At 32.7% G+C, this 14949-nt stretch overlaps 1 long non-coding RNA gene across 16 annotated transcripts; it reads left to right on the top strand.

The window, feature by feature from the left end:
- The first annotated feature begins 3804 nt into the window (after positions 1–3804).
- LOC115982200 lies at positions 3805–14707 on the top strand. Of its 16 annotated transcripts, XR_004089537.1 has the most exons (11): positions 3805–4259; positions 4703–4777; positions 4919–4967; positions 6434–6555; positions 6835–6994; positions 8102–8291; positions 8468–10490; positions 11216–11321; positions 11632–11674; positions 13221–13282; positions 14481–14707. It is a non-coding gene; the product is annotated as an uncharacterized LOC115982200 (long non-coding RNA). The 16 variants fall into 16 exon arrangements; XR_004089547.1 differs by lacking the exon at positions 13221–13282; XR_004089541.1 differs by lacking the exons at positions 13221–13282; positions 14481–14707 and adding an exon at positions 11985–13214.
- Positions 14708–14949: the final 242 nt, after the last annotated feature.

The following is a 14949-nucleotide window of genomic DNA, read 5'->3' as shown; positions in this document are numbered from 1 at the left end:
TTTGGGAAGGGGGAAAAAGCAGGTAAAAGAAACTTCCAGCACACATGTTTATTTGGGAGGGAAAAAAATAAAAAAGAAATTGAAAAACTTTCCAATTGGCAGGGTTAGAACCCACCTTCTCAAGGTAAGTGTCCAAAATAATAACCAGTGGACCAAACACTATACTCTTACAGTACTGGAAATCTATTAGTATTAACTATAATTTAAAGAATTTGAAAAATTAAAATAGTTTATGACACCTACTAATTAATAAAAATATAAAATACGTAAGCTTATATATAAATTTTTTATTATAAATAATATATTTCGCATTAATTATTATGTTTTATAGTTGAAAGAAACTTAGCCATTCTTGATATAACCAATATGGATTAATATTTTAATTTTAATTTTTTTATATGTTTTATTATTCTATATTTTTATAATATAAAATTATTTTTAAAAATTATTTTATTTCATTACATTTTTAAACAAGATTGGTTATTTGTGCAGAATGTAACAATTCGTGTTTGCGGGTCGGGTTTGTATTTTGTCGAGCCATGAGTATTAGGTTATATGGGTTGACCCGAATCCGACCTGTTTAATAAATGTGTCAGGAATCCTTAACCCAAACACAACTTGTTTATTAAATAGGTCAACCCGACCCGACACGTTTAACTTATTTAATTAACAAGTCATGTAAAAGTCAATACAAATGAGCCGTTTTTAATAATCTAGGAGAGTAATAGTCCTAGTAATTATAGAATTAATGTATTTTTTTTCTCATTTTCATTTATTTTTATTGTATAGGGTAAAAACCAAAAAACTCTCTTGAGTTGGGCCCTTAACCAAATTTTTTTTTTTTTTGGTATAGATAGGGTTAAAAAGCTTACTTTGAAATAGTGTAAAGGAACTTAGAATAAATGTGTCAGGAATCCTTAACCCAAACACAACTTGTTTATTAAATAGGTCAACCCGACCCGACACGTTTAACTTATTTAATTAACAAGTCATGTAAAAGTCAATACAAATGAGCCGTTTTTAATAATCTAGGAGAGTAATAGTCCTAGTAATTATAGAATTAATGTATTTTTTTTCTCATTTTCATTTATTTTTATTGTACAGGGTAAAAACCAAAAAACTCTCTTGAGTTGGGCCCTTAACCAATTTTTTTTTTTGGTAAAGATAGGGTTAAAAAGCTAACTTTGAAATAGTGTAAAGGAACTTAGAATAAAAATACTTAAAGGGTAAGAGATTTGAAAAATGAATAATACTCTTCTTTTATAAAATCTCATCGGTTTGTCTGAGGAAGACTACTTATACTCGAGGGTGATCACAATAATCTATCTCTAGACTTAATCTTCAAGTGTTTATAATATTCAAGTATAGGATGATAATATTCAAGTGTTTATTACAATAATCTATCTCTAGACTTAATTTTGTTTCCATCTCTTAATATAATATATCTTTTCCCATTTACAGGTCGATCACTGCCATCTCAACCGTCCACTTCTAGGGTGGATGGTTCTTCAAGTGGTATACTTGTCCCATATTCCTTTTCCCCTCCTTTTAAGAGTAAGATGTGAAGGTAACAGGCTATCAAAACACTATTCAGGAGAGTCATTTAACCATATGTAAAGTTGTGATTTACAACTATTTTGTGTTGACTTTAATTCCATGCCAAATTCTATTGTAATTTTGTTCAATCTTATGTACCTGTATTTTATGTGGGATTTCTTAGTATGGGTTGTGTGTGAGAAAGAATGTAAAAACTCAAGACATCATTGAAGCCATGTGCTCAGCAGATGACTGGAATGCGAAGAGTCATGACAGATGGTGACAGCTGGTTTTTGCGAGTATTTCGCTGATAAGGCCTTCTCACGAGATACCCGCAAAACATTCTGTTTTGCTATTTTTTCATATTTGATACACCATGTCTCTACCTATACTATTTATACCCACATTACCCACATATTGAAAGGAGTGTTTTTTCAGAGAGAAAACTCTAGCCATAACCTTTGAGAGCTAGAGATTGTTATACCCACAATCCTCTACACAATTCATTGTGGTTTTCCTCAACTCTTACCTCTCCATATCCAAATTCTTGAGAGGTTGATAGCCCAAACACTTACCACACCCATTTTGAGTATAAAGTGAGGTTTTGGAGCTACTGGGAAGCATTGGAAGAAGCCATTTGTTTAGTGGATGCAATCGGGCTGAATTGCGTGATCCAGAGAGCTAAAGAAGACAAGGCTTCGTTAAGTAAGTTAGTAGCAGGAGCTTGGAGGGTAGAAGTACATGGAGTAAACTAAGCTGGGAAGGTCTTTTATTATTCGTGTACTCCAACTCATTCTCTAGTGGATCGATTTACCGCTTGGAGGGTGGCAGAGAGGTTTTTCGTCGAGTTCTTTAGTTTCCTCTTCGATAAAACATCGGCGTGTTATCTTATGTTTGCATTCTTTTTCCCTACTCTTTTAGCTTTCATTTTAGTGATTGATATATGATAAATATGGCTTAGAGTAGTTTATTGTTTGTTCGCTCGCATTTACTCTATTCCACACTTAGTTTAAGTTAGAGTAAAATTAACAGAGCTGTAGTTGTAATTTAGGGGTCTAAACAGCTCTTGTGTTTTCACACGAATTCTAGCTTTCACCATAAATGCGGCATGATAAGTTGGTGCAGTGCATTTAATGTGAAGAAGATAGTTACTTTCTAAGTAAGCTTCCTCCAACCTTCACTTGAGGAAATTATTGTTCCTCAGCCAGATAGTATCCTAGGTATAGCTTGATAGCCTTCATTTGCCTGTTTACATTTTTAAGCCTATCCCCTTCCTCGACACAGGATTTTGGTTCAAACCTTCCCTGGGTTGGTCTTATCGGAATTTTAGATGATGATTTGTTTTCAGACAGGTCTTCTCTGAGCTAATTCCCTTGACCTCTAGGCCAAAATGCTTGGTTTGAGCTCATTCCCTTTCCTTAATACATAATTGGGACCCTTTGGGCTCAACTTAGGCCCAATCCTCTTTGATTTTTCCTTCCCCCCCCCCCACCCACATTAATAATTTCATTTGCTTCTTAATAATGCACTTAAAGTTTTGGGTTTTTTTTTTTTTTTTTGATAATCAAAAAGGGGGGGGGGGCGGGGGTGATCATATGTGACTTACCCCCCAGGGCGTGACCTAATAAGGGCACCCCCGCTAGGAAATATTGGATTAAACCATAACTACTGTGATCAGAGCGCCACAAATCTCACCCTAGCACCCCAAGAGAGCCAGAGTGTGGGGCGTAATGCATGCCATGAAAATGTATGTTGGCTTAGCGTTAAGCACGTATGTGTTTCAACTTCATGCCCCAGGTTAGAAAGTCCAAATCTTCTGTCTCACTTTTCCTGCTCCATTATATATTCCACCGATAAAAACTTACCACATGTTCACGTAACTAATTAAATACTACCATTATTAATTAATGGTAATAATTAATTAGTTAGGTAAACATATGGTAAGTTTTTATTGGTAAAGTATGGAGTGGAGTAGGAAAAGTGAGATAGAAGATTTGGACTCTAGGTTAGAACCTTCAGAATTGGGTTTTTACATTTTTTAATTTTCTATCAAACACACTGATATAAATTAAATATAAATTTGTACAACAATCTTTTTTGATGTGTACCACTAGTCTAGTGGTAAGACTCGCGTGTTACTGTACTTGGCCTAGGTTCGAACCTTGCCAAAAACATTTTAATATTTTATTTTTTTCTCTCCTACAAAACTACGTCGTTTTATACATCAACTTAAACCATTAAAAAAAAAAAAAAAAAAACCTACTCTCTACATTTCACTTCAGCTGCCTCACGCCCTCACCCTCACCCTCATTCTTTTCTTTTCTTCTCTCTGAGTTCCATCTTCCATGCCTCCCTCTTCTATACTTGGCCCTCTTCATCACGCTTTAAAAAAAACGAAGATTAACAAAAATATGAGAGTGTTTATAGTGTGGAATTTGTTAATTTTTGCCTTTTTTTTTTTTTTTTTGTTAACTGTGAGTTGTTTCTTTTTTGCTCTAATGTAAGTCTTTCGTCGCCGGCGACGTAGAGAACGCGTTCTCTACACAAACGGTGCTAGAGACTCCATCTCTGCTGCCGATCTATAGCAGAGGATTCTCTGATTTCTCGCCAGAGCAGAACGGAAAGAACTTTGATGGAGGTTTTGGCGGATCGGACGGCCCGATCTTGCCTCCGCCGTCGGAGATGCAGTCAGAGGAGGGCTTTGCTCTGAGAAAGTGGCGCCGGTGAGTTCGCCATCTCAGTATTCAGATACTTCTAACTTTGTCTCTGTAATTCAGATTAGAATTTAAAATTTTCTCTAATTTTAATATAAGCTCAATTATGGTTATTGTACTATTTGCTTAGTAAAGTCAAAGAGCTATGAACTTCTAACTTTGTCTCTGTAATTCAGATTAGATTTTGATTTTTCTCTAATTTTAATAAATTTTTCCTATAAATTTAAAATTTTGAGCTCAAAATATCATTATTATTAATTTCTTAGTAATATGAACTATCTTCTAAGTTCTAACTTCTTTGAAATTCAAATCAGTATAGAATTTTCATAATTTTTTTTATAAAATTTATAAAGTACTCAGTTACTGTACTGTCTCTGTCCAAGCGCATAGAGCCACCCATATACGAAGAAAGTAAAAAGCAAGCACACTCATATTTCTCTCTCTCTCTGCAGTCTCTTTCTTTGTTATCACTCATTCCCCTAAAGCAACATGCCATCATTACAAAGATCAACCATCTTTCACTCACTGTATGTTTACTATTTTCTTTGGTAATCTATTTTTTTGATTGTGTCTGAGTAATTCTCTGTTTATTTTCTCTTTAGATGGTAAATTCTGAATTTTTTTTAGAACTTTATTGTATTGTAATTGTTCCCCATTTTTCTTTTCAGTATGAAACTGTTGTTAAGTTTCACTCAATTCCAGTGAATCTTCCATCAGGTAAATAAATCTCATTTTAAGGTTTTGTGCTGGCAAGATTATATCAAGAAATTCAAGTGTTTATAGTTGTTTTTGAGTAGTGTTTTTTCTTCTTATTTTTTTGAGGTGGTTTTACAATAAGAAATGGCAGTTCTTGTTAGTTATCTAATCAATGCTTCTTTTGTTTGGTTGTTTAGAGTTAACTGTCAACATCTACTATCTTAAAAATTAGAAATTGAGCTTATCTGACAAGACTTTGTTGTCTGATTTATTGTTTCGTTTGCAGAATTAGTTTTTTAATTGCTGAGATCAACTTAATAAATAAATAAATAAATAAAATGATATTTTAAAATCTGTATTTCCATTAGTTTGCTTTAGTTTCCGATTGGCTTAGTAGTTAAATTAGGAGTTTTTTTTTTTTTTTTTTCTTTTCTATTTCTTCACTGAGATATCAAATGATGAGAAAATTAGTATTCAAAACTTAATCTTTCACTTTGGCTACCATTAAACCGAGATAATTTTATGCATCGTTTGTTTTTTAATTATTTTTTCTGCTTTAAATTCCTAGTCACATACTCACAGCTGAGAATGATAAGTGCCTTTGGTGCTCCATTTTTGTTATCATTAGTGATTTGCTATATGGGTTAATTTTTTTTTTCTTCCTTTTTTGCTTATTTTTAGGATTTATGGAAAATTGGCATTTGGAGGGATTTATGATGATTTTGGCTGCATTATCTTGCCACTGTCTATGAATCAATATATATATATATATATATATATAAGCAGAGACCTCATGCGAGAGTGCATGAGGTTCTGCTATGTGGCGTTCTATATGAGTTCTTTGCAATCCTCTTTATTATGAAACGATTTTTTCCAACCTTAAAAATTAAAACAATGAAGCTTTTATGTTTAGCACTTATTGGTTCATCAAAAATCAATTCAGTTCTTCCTCTCTCCTAACTCTTCACTTCTTTCCATTACAAAAAACAAAGACTCTTCACTGATTCCGGACAACCAAAAAAAAAACTTTATTTCCCGGTTCAAATTCAAATGCACACTATGGATAAGCACCTGACAAAGTGAGACCAAGCTTTGCACTATTACACCTTTATAATAATATTATACTTCCAAGTAATTTCCGTTGAGATCAAACCCATCTTAAATTTTTTAAATTTCATTCATTCTCTTTCTTAACTCTTCATTTCTTTCTCTGTCTCTTAACTCTTCACTTCTTCTAGCAAAAACAAAAACAAAAACTCCTTCACTTCCCCTTTCAATTAAATGCACACTATGTACCTGTTTCTTTTGAAGATTATATATTGATGGATCAATGATTCCTCTATGAGTTCATGGACAAAAGCTCCTTTCTTAGTGTCAGTAAATAAATAAATATTGCCAACTCTGTCTCTTTTTTTCTTTCTTTCATTTTTTTTTTTCAAAATTTTATTTGGGATACTAAGTTTGTGGTTTGCAATGTTTGAGGGAAGACAGACTCAGGGAGATTGAAGCTTCAACTTTACCTATTTTGGTCGGGGACTAAAGTCACTAAACCCAAGGAGAAAAAGCCACCGGCCCCTAATTTATCAAATCCTTCTTCAGTATCTAAGAGGTACAAAATACTAATAGTCAATTTGTTCATTCTTTGTTGTTGTTTGGTAATGGGTTTTTGATAATCAAACTAGATGGTGGTTTGTTTCTTTTCATTTGAACTGTTTACTGCTTGAGATTTTTACTGAGCCACACCGTTTTTGTAATTTATGATTTGGGTTTTGGTGAATGATTTAAATATGTTACATGAGGATGTGATTAAGACAATTAGTTGAATTGGGTACTATTTAGACCCTAAGGCAAAGACAGGTTGAGTAAATAATCTGGTTTTGTTGGGCAGGTAGAAAGATCAATGAGGAAGAAGCTTAATCAATAAATCAAGCTCCTTTATGCCACATGTAATCGGAGCACAAACTCATGTATCTGTATGGATTGGGTCACATTCAAAGCGCCAATGGAGGCAAAACTTTTGTGGGATTTGAAGTGCAAAGAGCCCAAGAGTAATTATATATTTTATTTTGAATCCATAGTGTTTGATAAAATGCTTGACAGAAAATTTATAATTTTATTTGGTTGTATGATGTAGCAGCCTATATAATTGACATGAGTGAAACAAATTAAATTAGCTACGGGTAAGAAAGTTGTTATTATTTTTAGGTGAATAATTTTCTTTTACCTATTGAGGGGTTAAGTATTATTTGGTTGCAAAGTTTTAAAATAATCACCATAATCTACACATATTCTATGTCCTACTAAATGATAGAAACTCAATTGTTAAAAATAAGCACAAAAAAAGAAACAATAGAATAGTAAAGGTACAAATTAAGAACTAAGTGGGCAGAAAAAATTATGTGGTGTCTCCATTATTTGAAGGTTAGCCTAGAATCTATATAAACTCAACTATTAAAAAATTGTTAAATATATTATACGGGTACACCTTTGTTAAAAAATTGTTAAATATGTTGAATCATGTCTACCTCAACCATCATTGAAACTACTTGCTTTATTTATTTATTTATTGGTCAAGTATCATGTACAACTGTCCGCAAGAGCCTTGACAATATCAAAGTGTGTTTGTTGCTTTGCCTAGACATGAATGCAACCTTAGCACTGCTATAGTTAAAATATTATTGAAGATGCTTCATAAGATCAATGCCTTAGTTAGACATTTCATATGACAAGGGATAGGTTGAAGGAGTTTGATATGCATAATGTATGCTTGCAATTAATTGGTTTACAATCAATTGATGGTTTGCAACAAAATATGCCTACATTCTCCGAAGTTTCTACTATAATTGTAGGTGATTTTAGCAATGAAAATATCCACCATTTATGCTATAATATATGTACAAAAATTTCAAAAACCATTTTACATAAAAGCTTATAGCATTATCTGCGCAACGCGCAGGCAACCTTCTAGTTTTTGACAATTGGTGACCTATAAGTAAGAGGGACTGTACAGCACAGAATTCACTTGGTTGTTATTTAGGATGGGGGAAAGAAAATTGGATTTTAATGCACCACTTATGTCTGTGAGGTGATTTTCTTCACCATTAGCCTCTGAAGATAGAAGGAATAGGAAAGTAATTGAGTCCTATGTGCAGCAGGCGATTTACTCTTCCTATTTGTGGATCAGAAACAGATCAAGTACACGCTCTATGCGTCGTGGAGTACACGCTCCGTATGGTCCCTTTGTCTTCTGAGCCTTTTGATTTGGGTTTTGTCGCCATGCGCTCCCTCCACCGCGTCCTCTCCACTTCGCCTGAACTCAACACCTTCCTTGCTTTTCTTAACACTGTATGTGCTTTTTCTCTTTTTTTTTTTTTAAATCATTTTTTTAATTTTATTTCTTAACACTGTATGTGAACATCAATTATCACATTCAGTTTGTGAAATCAGTTCTGGATTTAGTGTTTGTTATTGTACCTTCTTTCTTATTAGTTACTTTCCCTTTAATCTTGCTTGTCTCACAGGGGCACAGGTGTGAAAGAGAATCTCTCAGATAAATACAAAGACAAAATTGTTGATTAGAAAAGATTGGCGAATGAGGTAGGTCCTAGGTCTTTTAGGGCCATAGGGAACACGTATGACCACTTCTCTTTCTCACACACACTTATCTTCTACCTTTGGGTCTTTGACATAACCTACACATCTCTGTCTGTCTCTCAAAACTACTGTGCTAGCTGTGGTCTTCAATGACTTTATCATTATTTTCAATCTTGTGCATTTTGATTTTCAAAACAATATGGTTCATGTATCAAAATTTTACTGAAGTGAATGTGTAAATTTTTCTTTAATTTTTATGCTATTTTTAACATATACATTGTCTTGACTCTTGAGTGAATAAAATCAATATCTCAAGTATTTATTACTTGATATGGGATGGGTAATGGTAAATCCTTTATTGTCACGTTTCATGGTTGTTGAAAAGGGATTGTATGGGATTGTATGAAACTTTGAATGCTGTCTCTTAAAGAACTTCCTTTTGGGAAATTGCATCTTTTTGACATTTGCAAACATAAAGTCGAAAGCCATTGTTGCTTACTTTTTTACTCAATAGTCATAATCTTTTTGAGAGTCACTTTACAATGATTTCCAAGGAGAGAGAGAGAGAGAGAGAGAAAATCTATTCAAGTTTTGTGAATTACTATAAAAGCCCTTACTGCCACTACTTTTTATGAATTATGTGTGTGTGTCTAGTGTCTACTACACTTGACCAAGAGTTCAAAAAGTTTTGAAGGCTTCGATCGAACAATTGGATTGGATGGGAAGCTAAGGACCTCATATTATTAGCTTCGACATAGGTTATACATATCTGTTGAATTGATTACCCCGATAGTATAAGTACAATTAATGAAGCCTAGCCACTTATAGTGGAATCCATGGTAGCATTGATCTCACTTTTGTCCTAAGCCTTGTGATTGGAATTTCAAATTTTGAAATCCATTTTGATTGGTAACTTTAACCTGTTGCCTCTTTATAGTGAAGAGTTCTATTTTTGTTTTGTAACTTTGAGTGCATGTTAAGAGTCCCACTAATGACATGTTGACAGGTTCAGAAATTTTCATTTTGGGGCTTAGATGTGCAAGTAGTGAACTTTTAACTTGCGATAAGCTCTCTCCCTTTGTCTCTCTATCACTTCTTTCTCTCTCTCTTACGTATGCAAAGACGAAGAAGGTATGTTAGATTTCTAGTCATGGTCACACTTTCAAAGAATCAAATAAACTTCAGACGTGGTGCCCCTATAATGTTTTTCATTATAAACAGAAATACAATTATATTTTTATTAGTTAATTCATGGATGGATATATGAATGTTTACATGCATGCATGATGATCAAGCAGCACATTTGTTCTCACATCTTAATAAAGAGAGCATCTTAATAAAGAGAGCATCTTCGCTGATTGAGGCTAACAAGGAAATTTAAAATTACAAAAAAGGATTAATGCTTGATATTGATGCCAAAAATATTATATTCGTGAAGTAGAAAATAGTTGATTCCTACAAATTTGGAAAATTAAATATATTGGCAATTTGAATTGGAATAGTTAAGTGGATATTCCTGTAGCTGTTTTACTTATGCAAGGACCCTTTTTAGTGCAATTGTTGAGATGCTTGTATTGGTTCAGGTATTCCTTATGTTATAGGCGTATGTAATGAAAAATGCTTCTTGCCATTTGACTTTCTGGGATGTACTTTACTCTTTAAATTGTGTGCCTGAAATTCTTTTACCCCTTATCTTGTATATTACCTGTGTCATTTGTTGGATGGTTATGCAATGGTTTTATTGATTTACATCAGCATGTACTAGAGAGGGGAAAGCCTCATGAAAGAAGCCAGATTATAAGCAAGTTGTCAGGACATATTGTACAACTGAGCCAACATAAATTTGCATCAAACGTTATTAAGAAATGTTTGGAGTATGGTGGCCCCACTGAACGAGAACTATTAATTAGGGAGATTTTTGGGCATAATGAAGGAACTGATAATTTATTGGTAAGTTAAAGCATAGGTTTATGTTTGGTTATGATTAATTTGAATACTCATTTCCTCACCCATAAAAAAATAAAAAAAAAATAAAAAAAAAAAACATGGAAGCAGTTCTCCTAGGATTTTAATAGATGAAAATGTTCTAGAAGTGTTTGGAATAATTCTTAGTTTATTAGATTAAAATATGTACTTGTAGTTGCTATTGATTGTCATTTGAAGGTGCATGATTCTTATGCATTATATATATATATATATATATTGGATATTTGGGGGGGGGGGGGGGGAGCATGTGCTGTGGTTATATTAGAAAATCTAGATTTGATGGCTGGGTGACATTCTACTCTGAGTTATATCCCAATGATTCAAGGCAACGATTACTCATTTATAGTTCTTGTTAACCATATGGTAAAATGCTTTTTTTGTTTGTTTGTTTGTTTGATTGTTTTTGGTGTTTGTTTCAAAAAGGAAATAGGTAGGGTACTATGGTTGTAAGACATACTTAGGGTGCTTCTGCAACTATGTTTTGCCATTGTTATTTATCTAGTTTTCCTTTGAATTTTTTAAGTATTTATAAAAGCCTATATATATATATATAGATTTTTTATTTATTTATATAAAAAATATATATATATATATATATAGATTTTTGGTGTTAAATTTTGGGTATAGGAGCTTTGGGATTTGTAAGGGTTTATATTGTGTCGTAACGTGTTTAGTTTTGTTTGATATAGGCCGAAGGTTTCATCGGCACTTTTCTTCAATTACAACACCTCGATGGGACTGCCATATCGGGTTTTGGTAGATACCAACTTCATCAATTTCTCTATCCAGAATAAAGTGAGTGATTAGTAGTTTTATTCCATTTTATTTTAAATGGGTTTGGTTCAAAAAAATGCATAGTTTTAGAGAAATTTTTATTGTTCATGACTTACTGAATGTGTGTAATTACCAATTGAGAAGGAAAAAAAAAAAAAAATCTAAGAATGAGATAGAAATCCTTATTCAATTCTAGAGCTTGTTCTCTTCCCATTAATGCATTGAAGGATATATTCTGGAAACATGGATAAAAATAATAACTTTATATATTTTGACTTGGTAACTTTGCATTATAATCCTAAATTATGTAATTTCTTTCATTGTTGTGTAGCTGGACTTGGAGAAGGGAATGATGGACTGCCTATATGCAAAATGTGAGTTTAGAATCACTAGTTTCTTCAATTTAATGTGAATATTAATTTGCTGCAAGAATTGTTGTGCCGTGTTGATGAAGTATCCTAAGTTCAACATAGTTGTTAATGTGGTTTTTATAACAATCATTGAGTACCATGTATCATTGGCAAACACTTAAATATGTGTTGGTTGCTTAATGATATTTATCAAAATATTACTCTTGGTTGTGTGGATGTCCATGAGAATGCTTAAGGAATAAAATGAGGATCTTTTTTTAAATTATGATTTTATTGAATCTGCTATTGAATTCGCCTACCTTGTGGATTGAAGGCACTCCTTGTATCACGCAATGTGTGATGGCACTCCTTTTGTGTACAAATGACTACATCCTTTTTTTTGTTAATTTTATGATGATAGTTATAAACAATGTTATGTATTTAATAATATATTTTTATGTTAATATAATGTTAGTTTTGAGACAATTGTGGTGTTATCTAGTTAAATTTGTGGTATTGTCTTAGTGGGGCTAAAATTATTATAGGATTATTTGTAATAGAAATGTGGTTTTAAAACCCACTAGAAAAGGAAAAAAAGAAAAGGCCTATAGCGGCGGGCAAAAACCGCCGCTAAAGGTGTACATTTTATGTTTTAAATGATTCTCTATAGCGGCGCTTATCGCCTGCCACTACAAGTGCAATTAGTTTTTTTTTGATTAATTGCCTATAGCGGTGTTGTTTGCCCGCCGCTAAAGGTAGACACCAATAGCGGCGAGCATGACCCCGCTGCTAAAAGTCAATGCCACGAATTCTAAACACGTATGGTGGCAGTTTTTTGCTCGTTGCAATAAACCTTCACTCACAGCTAAAAGGTACATCTATAGCGGCGCTTTTCGCGACCGTCACAATCGACTTATAGCGGCACTACAACACTGACAGGACGGTCCGCCACAATAGCACCCGTCGCTATAGGTCAAATGTACCTTTAGTTCAGCACTTTTTTTGGGCTTTAGCAGTGGTTCTGACCCGCCGCAATAGCACGTTTTTTTTGTAGTGCTTTGTGCATTAAGCGTAGAGAGAAGCCGCATATTTTTCTTAAAGGGTTAGGTGTTTTGCAAAGACTTTCTTTCAGTAATAGTGTCGAAGTAGGGGACTTGATGAAAAAAAGAAAAAAGAAAGAAAGAAAGAAATAATAGCTGTTCCGTAAGGCACATGTGCCTAGTTGTACTTGGAGTAATCATCTCAAAAGATGATAATGGTGGCAGGAGGTAGGAAAAAGAAAAAGAAAATAAAAAATTATCCGTAAAGTCTAGGTGATTTGATTTAGATGATATTGTCATGTATCTACTCTTGTTCTTATCTCAAAGTGAACTAAGGGTGGTAGGTGGTAGAAAGTAAAGGATATATATATATATATATATATATATATTGAATATGTGGATTTTTGTGTGAGTTAATAATGAAGAAATTATTAGTGTTCTTTTTCTAGCCTCTCTTCTAGACGGGTATTGTTATAAGTTTTTCTTGAATTATTTTGATTATTGAGTATGGTGCTTGAAAATTTGTTTAGGTGATATCTAAGGATTTTAGAGAAAGTGTTAGGGTAAAATTCTTTGTGGCAAGTTAGCTGAGGTAAGTAACCTTATCCTAATTGAGTTTTATTTTGCTTATATTAATGTATTTTTATTTACTGAAAAATTGTTTATAGTTGTGAGAATTTTTATTTCTATTGCATTACTGATTTCAAGTAAACGATTATTACAAATATATTTTAATATTGAGTATATGATTTTTATATACATGCTTGAATAAGATATATTTTTGTTAGAAACTACGATTTCATATATATGATTATGGACAATCTGACTATGAATTGATTCTGATACCAAGCCAATAGGGGTTATTCATTGGTACTCTGATACCCAAATCAATGGGGGTTATTCATTGGTACTTTGATACCCAGCCCATGGGGGTTATTTATTGGTATTCTGATACCCAAACTAATGGGGGTTATTCATTGGTACTCTAATACCCAACCAATGTGGGTTATTCATTGGTATTCTAATGCCTAGTCATGAGGATATAGTGTGACCATAGTCATAAGATTGTTAAGAATATGAATTTATATATGAATATTTGAATTATTTTGAGTCATTAAAACTGCTTATGTATTTTTGGAACCTATTGTAAGTTATAGGTTTGATATATGGAAAATTGACTACTTTCTAAACCATCTATGATATATTTGTAAGATTAAAATATGTAATCTATTTGCAACTTATTATTTTAAGACTATGAAACTTCTTTAGTTATTTTTGGAAACCCATAGTATATCATAACTTTTGAAGACTTGTATTACATTTTATTACTTTACATTTCTATTGCTAAGCCCAATCATGGGGGTATAGTGTGACCATAGTTATAAGATTGTTAAGAATATGAATTACATTTAAATATTTGAACTATTTTGAGTCCTTAAAACTACATATGTGATTTTGGTAATGTTTGAGTATTAGAACTATTTTGAGTCACTAAAACTGCTTATGTGTTTTTGGAACCTATTGTAAGTTATAGCTTTTGATACATGGAAAATTGACTCTTTTCTAAACCATCTATGGCATATTTGTAAGATTAAAGTATGTGATCTATGTGCAACTTATTATTTTAAGACTACAAAACTTCCGCAGTATTTTGAAATCACATAGTATATTATAACTTTGAAAATACATATTACTCTTATACTTTATAGATCTATTGCTTAATAGAACTTATTAGGATTTTGGTTACTTATTAAGTTGTCATCTCACCCATTTTTCTCTTGCAATTTCAGATTATGAAGAATAACAAGTTTTGGGAGCTTTGATGTTCTGTTGTGAGCAAGAAAAGAAGCTTAGTGATTTTGGAATTGAATGGTCTTTAAATAGTTTTATATTTATTGGCCAACTGGCATTATGTACATAAAGTTTGGATTTTGCTCCTAGTAAATTATTGGAGATCTATTCATGAAGAAATTGTTGAGGTATTTTGGACTTAATTGATTTAATTTTTGAAGATAAATTTAGTTGTTAAGAAGGTCTTGCACACTTATAAGGTGTTTACTTTATAAGCGTGCAGCGGTTGTCACGTGTCTATCTTTATAGTTGAGTTCAGGGTGTGACAAATATTGTAGGGACTTGTGGTCCTCAAATTTCTTGCAAATGTTTTTCAATCTTTCCAAACATTTGCACGAATATTGTGGAAACTAGTCACCTATTTATAATAGTGATGGTCCCTTTTTTTTTAATCAATATTGACAGAAG

This window comes from Quercus lobata, chromosome 3 (assembly GCF_001633185.2).
Source record: "Quercus lobata isolate SW786 chromosome 3, ValleyOak3.0 Primary Assembly, whole genome shotgun sequence".
NCBI lineage: Eukaryota > Viridiplantae > Streptophyta > Magnoliopsida > Fagales > Fagaceae > Quercus > Quercus lobata.
Note: the sequence above shows the minus strand (reverse complement) of the source record. Positions and strands in the feature narration are given on the sequence as shown.